An 8,464-nucleotide genomic window follows, 5' to 3' on the forward strand; every position below is an offset into this window, starting at 1 on the left:
TATACTACTACTACTTATACTACTACTACTACTACTTATACTATTACTACTACTACTTATACTACTGCTACTACTTATACTACTGCTACTACTACTTATACTACTGCTACTACTTATACTACTGCTACTACTTATATTACTGCTACTACTACTTATACTACTACTACTTATACTACTGCTACTACTACTTATACTACTACTACTACTACTACCACAATTCGACAGCTACAATTACTCCTGCAAGTACACCACTACTCTGACGACCGCTGATACTATTACTGATAGTATTCTACTGCTCATATTACAACTACTACCACTATCTACTCCCATTCTGCTACTACTTATACTACTAATATTATTATTTTACTACTACTTGTACAACCTCTATGACCACTAATACTAACCACCATTAATAATGATACTGTTCCTATTATCCTTTCTACTTGTACTTTTACTGCCACTTCTACAGTATTATTAACTAATCCTAACTACTTCAACTTCTGGTCGAACTATTACTGCTCCACTTGAATCAGTTTCCTGTCAGTCACATGTTTCATAACTTCTTTTTTTGCAACTTCCAGAAGAAAAATAAAAAGGAAATCCTCCACCTCTGCCTGGGTGTGAAATATGAGCTCCTGCTTCACTTTGATTGAGGCTCGCATCCACAGAACAGCCCTTCGTTTCCTACGATAATTAAATGTAACATAATTAAAAGTTTCCAACAACTTCTCCCCAAGTTGGACGCTCATGAAGTGGCCAGCTTTGATGTGAGTGTGAGGAAGTGGAACTGCTGGGAAATTAGGTCAAAATGTGAAATTATCTTCCACCAGTAACACGGAGCCAACGTGGTAATTAACAAGACCAGGGGCCAGATGTACTGTATGAATGATGCATAGGCACAAAAACCATGCATACGCCATTCTGACCCCATAAACTGATCATTATAAAAGAAGAATGTGCACAGCTGACACAGACTTCAGACCAGGGTCATTGTGAAGCACCCTGTGAAGTTAGGAGCCCTATAAATTAAAGCTCCCCTCCAGACATGTGTTATGATGTGTGTTTTCTTAAAAAAAAGAAAAACATCTATGAAATATGCAAATTTAGTTCATTTGTAAAGTGATCCTGTTGAACACAAGATGTTTCCTCCTGTACTGTAGAGTCTCAGTGTCTGTGCTCTGGTGGATCTCACTGTACAAGCTGGATACTGGACCAGGATTGACTTCCTGAACTATTTGTGATGTCACAAATCATGCTTGTAAGACCCGCCCCTTAAAATCAGACATTAAATGAGCTCAGAGAAACTTTCTACTTTCAGCAGATTAATGTGAAAACATCCTTCTAGAGTCAAACTCATCATTCAAACATCAGACTGCAGGAACAAGAACAAACACTGATTTCTGACTGCAGGGAGCTTTAATCATTGATCATCTTTCTGATGAACAAATTCCCCCCCGGGAATCAATAAAGTATTTTTGATTCTAATTCTGATGTTTGATAATGATGATTGAGATGTCACCATGAAGATGGTTCACAGGTACACGTGATGAATTAATGGTATGAATACTAAACACTCACAGTTGTGCGTAATAACAGCAGTTCTGGTGCTGCTGTAGAGCCTTAATGCTTCTGTAAAATATTTGTATGCAGATGGATGTTTACGAGCGTTTCTACGTCTATTTAACTGTGGGAGTAATGAGGCTCGTGTTTGTGCGTCCAGCTCCATGTGTATAACAACTGTTGGAGGTTCTGGGTGCTGTGGTTGTGGAGGTTGGAGGTTCTGGGTGCTTTGGCGTTGTGGAGTCTGATGGTTGATGATAAAAAGGAGAGTCCGAAGCGCTTTAAGGCTCGGGGCTGGCTCATTCTGTGGCTGAAAGTGCTCCTGAGCTTCCTGAGCTCAGTGCAGAAGAGGATCAGACGGGTTGTTCATGATGGCTTTCAGTTTCCCTCTCATCCTCTTCTCAGTCACTGCCTCCACACTGTCCAGCACACGTTGAATGACCTGAGCCTCCTCAGAACAACCTGCTCTGTCCTTTCCTGTAGAGGAATCGCTGTTTGGGCGACAATTTTGTTTCCTTGGGTAAACATGAAACTTGTGCACGTGACATCTTACATTTTAAACTAAAGACTGCATGTAGCATCGACACTGCCGCTGGCTAATCTTGGCTTAAAAACACTTTTTGTTTATTCTTCCAACCTCACAAAGTCGAAACATGAAGGAGCAAATATTTTTATACTTCTGAAAAACTAATCTTAGCTCTTGAATTTACTATCAACTGAGGGCAGAAAAGGCTTTTAATTCCAGGTTTGGTTCTCACCCTCAACGACGTAATCAGACATCACATGCTGCAAACAGCTGACAAGTTTTCTTGCAACTGTTACTTTTAATCTCATAAGTGTAAAGGTGTTCGTGCCACGGTTGCTCCTGTGGCATGAATATCATTAGAATAAAGTCAGCAGCAATTAGCTTCTCACACGTCGTCACAAAGCCTCGGGAAGACGAGGAGAATAAGCACACATGCCTAAAAAAAACACAACGCAGATGTTTAACTCGCCCTAAATCCTTTGGGCAGAATTTACATAAAGAGAAGGAAGATCATCCACTAATGGAAATAAAGGAAGTAATCTATGTTCCTGGACTGTTCCTGGTTCAGTGAATGAAAGCAGGATGGCAAACTGAATGGAGTCAGCTATTTTGATGTACAGAATTACCTCTAAAGCACTTCTGAATAATTCTGAGATGATTCATTGCAATGGTGCAACAGTGAATAATTTTATTTGTTGTCCCGAGTGCTTTTATGCATGTGCACACATACAGTACCCTCAAAACCCCTATATGGCTTCCCTGAAAGCCACAGTGTAATTCAAACATATATTGTTTGTAACTGCCCTTTAGAACATCACAACCTCCTCCCTTTGTTGCCTCAGATATTGGTTAGGTTTAGGGAAAGATCATGGTTTGGTTCAAAATAAGATGTGAGTTGAGGTTAGGGAAGCATCGTGTTTTGGGTTTAAAGTGGTTATTCTGGCATGCATGCACACGTATGTGACAGATATGTGTGCATAGGGAGTTGGGGGGAGGGGGAGGGGCTGATGCCCTTTTCTTAATTGAGCTGTCAGCCCATCAAAATGTCTGTGCACGACCCTGCATCTCCAAGAGTCAAAAAGGGATCAACATCAGCCATTGAACAAGTGTGAGTGAGGGAGAGGAGAGGAAACCAAAATAAACAGCATTTACATTCCTGCTCCTGACGTAAACAAAATGTCAAAATGTCAAAATCGATTTATTTTATTATTTTATTTCATTTATTTATGTTCTACGGACAAAGCAGATTAATCAACATTGCAGTTTACACTTCAATGTAAATGTGCAGGAGTTAGCTAATAATTATAATGATGATATTAATATTAATAATAAACTTTTTTATACAGCAGTTTTCAAAACAAACGTACAAAGTGCCGGAAACCAGGATTAAAGACATTTTAGGAGGCAATTAAATAAAATAAAATCAGACAGTTAAAATTATTTAGAAGTGAGGTCATCAGTAGAAATAAATACTAACAATAAAACTAAAAACTAAAATGAACGGCACTGGGGCAAATAACTCGAAAACAATAATACAAAATAAAAACAATAAAATACCTGTTGCTACTCTCTAAACATGCTTAACGCTAAGAAAACAGCACAGAAAATGTCCTTGTTAAAAGAATCAGGGTTGTGGTTGTGTTGTGTTTAGGGTGCTGGGTCGGTGGACTTTGCGACTAACAGATTTTGTTTTTATTTTTAAAAACAAAACTGGCTAAACTGAGTGAACTGACGCCTTTTTGGTCCAACTCAGACGCCTAATGTCATCAATACAATGCTTCAACAAGTACTACAATACAATACAGTATAATACATAAATAAAATACAGAAACACATACAAAAACAATGAGATCATATAAAGGCAGTGCCACATTTAAAGTGGTAGATTACTTATGATTGTAAGTTTGGTTTGCCTTATGCCATATCTCACGTTTATGTTTGAAGGTCTCTTAATCCTGATCTTAAAGATCCTCTGCAAAGTCTTTAAAACTATCTACATTAAATAAATTGTACTTTAGTGAACCTATATTGCCCTATAGGAAAATTTGAAAAATAGATAAGTCAAAAATAACATCAACAACCGCAGGATACGACATGGAAACCTAAATATCATAAAGACATCAGGATTAGATTATTAGAACGCAGTAGTTTGGGTTCATTTTGTCCTTTTTATATTTATTCAACAGAGATATAATTAACCCCAAATAGTGACATGTTATTCATGTATTGGGAATGGTCGTCCAAATGGTTGCGAAACTGTTACAAAATCAGATTTAAAATTACCACCCGGCGAGCAGTTCCTTTCAACCTTAAGCTCCACTGTATCCACTTTGCTGCCACTTGACCACAGCTGTTACAGGTCAGTGTGCCCTTCAGTGAGCCTGCGGTGACTCTGTAACCCTGCAGGTAGTCGCTCTTGCTCACACACACACACATATAAATTAAAGATAAGCCCCCTTATAGAGCAGCCATTGAAGTCAATGACTGCTCTTCTGGACTGCAGCGTGATATTTAAAAAAGATGGGAGCTCCTCGTTTCTGGGAAGGAGACTTTTTCGAGTTGGTTTGAAAAATTAATAAGAAGCCAGGAGCGCTATGAGATAGAGCTGATTGATGGGATAAGGCTAATTACTGAGGGATGGTGTGTGTGTGTGTGTGTATGTGTGTGTGTATGGCGAGGAAGGTGGTGTGCTTCCCAGCCTAAAAGATGAAACCCAACCACCTAATGATGATTAATGACAGCAGAGCGAAGAGATGAAGATAAATAAAGACACAATAGAAGGTTAAAAACACTTAAAGACAAACAGACAAATAGAAAATGTCAAAAATAATGTCACACAGCAGAGACAGACGGATAAAGATAAAGACAGACGGCGGCAGATAAAGGTGAATAGAAACACAAACAGCGGCATGAGAAAACATTCGTCCCTGAGCACTAAACCCTTTTGACATTTTAAGTTTTAGCTGCTTATTTTTCTTCCCCAGACGTGTCTTATAACATTGTGACAGACACAGATATGTAGCAGCGCCGGCCAGGAGCTTGCAGCTGACAAGACCCATTTAAGTTCACTCTCGTATGGTTTTATTAATACGGTTTTAAAAAAGAAACCATCATTTATTTATGACTTCTATTTTATGACTAGGTCTGTACTATAGACGTCAGTTCTTATAATTCTGTTGAATGAGACTAAAAACAGGTCTATAGCATGTTTAGAGTGATTCTGTCAGGATTTCACTATCAGAGGTTAAACTTTTAGAAAGAAAACTGTAAATCAGATCCAAATGCAGGAACTGATTTATCTGTGGGACGGCAGCAGAAACAAGTTGTGAACGCAACGTTAGCTAGCTTAGAGTAGCAGAGTCTTTCAACATCAGCACCGACTCTGTTCGACCTGAATGGAGTTGAACCTAAATCACTTTTATTGGTAACACCTTCATTTGAAAAAGGTCTATTTTAACCAATTTTCAATATTAAACCATGTAGAAAACATGATGTGAAATATTACCTTTGTGTTTGTTTCATGTATTAATGTGAGGAAGCTTACAGTCTCCTCATCGTGCAACATAAATTTATTAATGTATTTCTAAATGTTTACGTCTCTTTATGTACGTCATGAGTTCTTCACCAGGTCGGTTTCTGTGGTACTTTGTTGTATTTTGTTTAATTCGTTCAGAAACTTTTCCACCTTTGAGAAGTTTTCAGGTTCTCAGGTTTTTTATGTGCGAATTGAAAATGTGCATAAAAGCAGTCTTGAACTTGTCTTGGACTCGTTGGTATTTGTACTCGGATTCAATATTCTAGTTGGTCTCGACTGAGTTCGGCAATATATGTTTGTATTCTCTGGACAACTTCCTCGGTCTTGACTCTGTTTCTCTCATTTGGACTTTTGTATATTTTTGTCTGAGAAATAAAAGTCATAATTTGACATCCAACCTTTTAAGTTGTCGTGGTGAACCAATAGACAAACAAACATGGTTGAACGTGGTGAACAAACAGTTATTGATTTACACATCCAGTAGTTACGAAACAACCACTGACATATCTGCAATAACACTCTGATACCATTCAGTCTTATGGAGAAATGGAGTCGACTTCTCAGTTGATTTATGGAGCTCAGTAAACAGTTTCCTGCATGGAGTTTCTGGGTCCAGTCCTCTAGTTTCAGTCTTCTTTCCATAAACAGCATGATGTTTCATTATAACTGATGGTCCCATTTAGAGTTCAAACAGGACCATAAAGGCAGGGATGCTTTAGGGGCGGGGCCTACCTTGTGGATTGACAGGTCATTCTCAGTGAGTCCGTTCCAGCTCAACACCACAATCAGTCAACTGTCAAACAGTGTGCTGATCAGATATGGATCCAGGCCGTTTAAATGTTCCACTATGCTCACCTGCTAGCCTCTACCTGTGTCTGTCTGCTAAGTGAGATTGAACCAAAAACAGCAAAGTTGCGGGCCAGACAGGCAAAAAAAGAGCTGAATGCCACTTTATGGAACCTTTATGTCTCAATATGAAGAACATAGAGCCACAAACCGACCCGAGGCATCGAACAACTGTTCGGTCTGTCCTGTCTGCTGCTCTGTGGGTCAAAGGTCGACAGCACAGTCCTGGTGTGACATCAGAGGACGCTGTGGAGCTCACAGGAGCGACTCTGTTTTGTCATTCACACTTGTTCCACATCTCCTCACGTCTATGTGACAGACCTGCACAGTCCCATAATCCCGAGCGTGTGATGTCACAGGGTCGGCCTCAGGTCAGACCGGGTGACTTATCGTCCCTCTCAGCGCTAATGATGCAGGAAACACGATGCATCATCCGTCTACGCCTGGACAGATTTCACAGATGGAGCGTTTCGTTACTGCCCCTCCATCAGAAGCATGAAACCCGTCCAGGCTTCGCCAACCCGGGGAGCAGTGAGCCTGAGATATAACGTACGTCTCTGTTATTGCATCAGAACAGATTCACTGTGACAGAGCTGTGATAGAGCTACGAGCCGGTGTTTCAAATTATGAATGTGAACTCGGGCTTGTTGGCAGACATGGAGCCATTTTTTTATTTTCCATGTGACACTTATTAGTTCACACTCCTGCTGTGTGTGTGTGTGTGTGGTGTTGTTTGGTGTGTGTGGCTGCTGAGTGAGTGTGTGTGTGAGCTCAGACTTTTACAAACAAGCTAACACATTATCACAAACTGTGACAGCCAAGTTTCACCTCGTGCTTAAAGTGATAAATTCTGACTGCATTTAGCTTTTAACATTTTCTCTGCACTCGAATGTCCGTAACAGGGATTTTAGGCTGTGAATTAAAGGTCCAGTGTGTAACATTATGAGGATATTTTATGTAGAATATAATGATGATATTCATTAGGTTTGTTTTCATTAGTGTATCCACCTGATAATTAAGCAAGAGATGTTTTTATCTAGCAGAAGTGTGTCCTCTTCTCCATCCTTTCTGGCGGACGGCATTCTTGATTTTAAAGGAGTGTAAGAAAACAATTAATATATATATACACACATATATATATATGCATGTATCTCAGCATTTCAGACACACTAGATTTGTCAAAAAATAACATATGTATAGTATGTATAATTGTAAATAAAATACATAATACTGACATGCCAAATACAGATGTATTAAGATGTTTTCTTCAGTTGCAGTGTGTTGAGCTCTCAGAGCCACCGTATTATAAATTACATACAATTAGCTCCAACACAAACAGTGAAGTTTGAAACATAAAACCTTGTTTTAATTATAATACAGTCATAATGATAATAGTGGCTGTTGGGAGCTTTAAATGAGGATTACATTCTTCTGATAATTGAGTGAGTATTTTTACTTTGAGGTAGTCTTACTTTTATTAAAGTAAATTATATAATTACTTTTTCCACCACTGGTTTTCAGTATAATATAACTTTTTATAGGTGGTTTGTTCCACCTCCTCAACGTATGAATTGAAAACAATAATTAATGATAATAACCTTTCCACCTTGACCCAGAAATGCACCATTTACACCAGGAAACAAAACACTGTAATCTAACATCTTTCTCTGCTTCAGACAGAACAAGAATTCTATTACGTAGGTCTCTAATGAGATTAGCTTCTCTGTTAAATCCCACCAACCCCAGGTTACACTTACATCACCAACACTGCACAAATTATTATATAAAAGTGGGTCAGTCAAAAGTCCAAAGTTTTGTGTTACAAACACGACAACAAACGAGACTAAAGGCTTATAGGAACTCTGGCAGCTCTGAAACACACAGGGGACGGACTGTGTTTGTCTTCCTTGTGTTACTGGGAGACCTCAACAGATTATTGGACAACACAGACATTTAAAAGCCCACTGATCAGCCAGAGTTGATGTATTAGAAGCAGG

The sequence above is a fragment of the Morone saxatilis genome, unplaced genomic scaffold, assembly GCF_004916995.1.
Source record: "Morone saxatilis isolate NCDOM2014 unplaced genomic scaffold, NCSU_SB_2.0 Contig11, whole genome shotgun sequence".
Lineage (NCBI taxonomy): Eukaryota > Metazoa > Chordata > Actinopteri > Moronidae > Morone > Morone saxatilis.